The sequence below is a fragment of the Microchirus variegatus genome (genome assembly GCF_963457635.1).
Source record: "Microchirus variegatus genome assembly, chromosome: 2".
NCBI lineage: Eukaryota > Metazoa > Chordata > Actinopteri > Pleuronectiformes > Soleidae > Microchirus > Microchirus variegatus.
In genome coordinates, this window is record NC_139803.1 from 3,975,826 (window position 1) to 3,978,691 (window position 2,866).

Below are 2,866 nucleotides of genomic sequence, written 5' to 3' on the forward strand. Positions count from 1 at the left end.
CATGCTACCTCTCCACTCCTTTGACGCCACACTCCTTATCCCACTGCCACTCCCTCCTTCATACCCCGTCCGTCTTGGTGCCACTGTGCGTCGCGCCGTTTCTTATCTGTTTGACGCATTCTGCTTCTTGCCGAGCAATCGTAATCCGTAACGCTATCCTGTTTTTCTGCCCTGCTCTCCTCTAAAACGTGCGATTATCATACTTTCATGTCTTGTTGTCTCACGTAGCTTTCAATGTGTACGATGCTTATACCCCCAGAGTTTTATTGTTTTATCTCAGCGAGATCTCTGAAAAAACCCGGTCCGGTTACGTAAACAGCGGTTCTCCTGAACAGCCGATCGTCCTGCTCCGGGCACTAGTCCGGGCACTAGTCCGGGCACATCCGGTTGCGTACATTGAACCACAGAAGAAAAATAATGTCCGTTGTGGAGGTGTTTCACGAGCAACAGTGTCTTCTGACTCCGGGTCAAAGGTCGTCAAAGGGACTGCGGCGGGGAGTCGTGAAGAAGCTATTTTTAAACACTGTTAAAACAATGTTTTGATAATGAGTAGCAGTGCATCCACCGTTCCAGAGGGGGGAGCTGCGCTTCTGAGAGCGGATGTGCTGAATGAATACGTCACTTCCGGGTACTGGCCAATCACAAGACAGTTGGGAAGGCTCTACGCTGGCTGGCCCAATCACAACACAGTCTCTGTCTTCTGGGGGTGAGATTTATGTCTGAAATATCGCGGCTGGGAAACAGCGTCAGAAAAGACAGATTTCTATCGGCTCGTTTACAGCAACTAGGAGGTTTTTGAGCATAAAAACAAGTTAATGTATGTAAGTAGACCTCCATAACTAACATATATGTGCAACAGGACCAACTCTATGTGAGCTTTAATTGTAGAGAGCTCATCATTTAATAAATCCATTTTTTTCTTTCAGTTTAAACTCTACAGTCATTCCAGCTCTCTAACACTGGATTATAAAAACAATACTTTGTATTTTCCTATCATGTTTTTATTGCCTCCAAGAGGTCTCGGACTGCAGATCTGCAACAAGAAAACAACAAGAAAAATGTTTTGCATTTTTCTTTCTTATTTCCACTTCTCTTGTCTATTAGCGGAGGCAGATTCAGAGCTGTGTTTCCCAGAGGAGGAGGAGCTCGGTGTTGCTGTTAACTGTGGTGAACAATTTCCTCTGGCAGAATGAACGTTTCTCATGTGTGGGAGAGAAAAGAAAAAAAAAAAAAAAAAAAAAAAATCACACCAAAGGAGATCTGTTTGAATGCTTCTGTTGTGTTCCTTTGAATAAAACAGACGTTTTTTGGTTTGTCCAGAACACTGAAAAAGACCCATACACACTCTCTCCATATCTGTGTGTGTGTGTGTGTGTGTTTCCCTGCATCTGATTGGTATGGTCCCTGTGTCCGGCAGTTACTGCGGTGAACACTAAGGCAAAGTTCAAAAAGAGGACAGCGGGGGGAGGGGAGGAGCTAAATAGGTGACACACACACACAAAGTGATGACTCAAGCCCAATTTATACTCCTGCGTAAAGTGCTCTACGTAGGTTACGCAGAGCCCTCTGCATCGATGGAGAGCCTGTCGCAGAGCCTCTGCGTCGTCTCTGGCTGCACAAAATATTTTTCCAGTTTCCGTCACTCCGTCAAAGGGACAACGGAGATGGAAAGGACTGCGATTGGTCCTCAGGACAGGCCGAGATAACGCTGCTCTGTGCCGGCTCACAGTGCGCACCGAGCGTCCACAGAGGCGGAGCTGATCACCGCCGACAACGTCGCTGCCAAACTATAAATACGTCGTATCTTAACACACACAGCACATGTTTAGACTCTAAATGGCTAATTTCTCGCCTCAAATGATCTTAAAACTGCGTTCCGTGACACAGAAAAGTGAGAAACGGCCACTGTTTCAACTACAACAGTCTTTCTCTCTCGGACGCCATTGCTCACTGTAGCCAAAAGCACAACAACCTTGCGTAGCGACCCCTACTGACCGGGTAGGAAATTGCAGCGCGTATCCGTCACCGCGACGCAGAAGTATGAAGGCTCGAGGGGTCTCCGTGGTTACGCAGTCAGCGAAGTATAATGTGGCCTTTATACATTATATGCACACACGGGTTTGTGCAGCTGTTCTTCTTGGGATGCCGTATTGTCTTCCATTCATTGACCATAACCAATTAATGCCCAACCCTAACCCCTAAACCCAATATTAGCCCTAAAACCAGGTCTTACCCCTGAAAAACCCCTTTACAGTTGTGCAGCCCAGACAAAAAATGTCACCACAAACATAGGCTTGTATGTCTTTTGGACCTCACAAAGATATAAATACGAGCACACACACACACACACACACACACACACACACACACACACCCCCCCACACACACACACACACACACACACACACACACACACACACAGGAGCACTCAGATAATGTCATACAGCCCTCAGGCCAAAGCTGTCCCCAGAGGATCAACCTCCTGCTGCTTTGAGTCAGCATCTTCAAAACCATGTGTTTGCATGCAACTGTGTGTGTGTTCTTGTACTTGCAGCATACTGAGGACCAGTGAGGGTTTTTAACCAACAAAGTGAGTGACATTTTGGCCTGGTCCCCACTTTGTTTTCATTGAAATCACTTCTTTAGGTTGCGATAACATGCTATACTCAAATTTGTCAAAAAAAAAAAATATTCAAAATTTGGACGACATATTATAGTATGACTTTCTGTAAAATTTTGGACCCAAAATTTTGTGTCAAATTTTTTAACATTTTTTGGATTAAACGGTATAATATGACGTTTTTGTCAATTTTTGGTCCAATTTTTTTTAAAGATTTTGATAAACATAGTATAGTATGACGTTTTT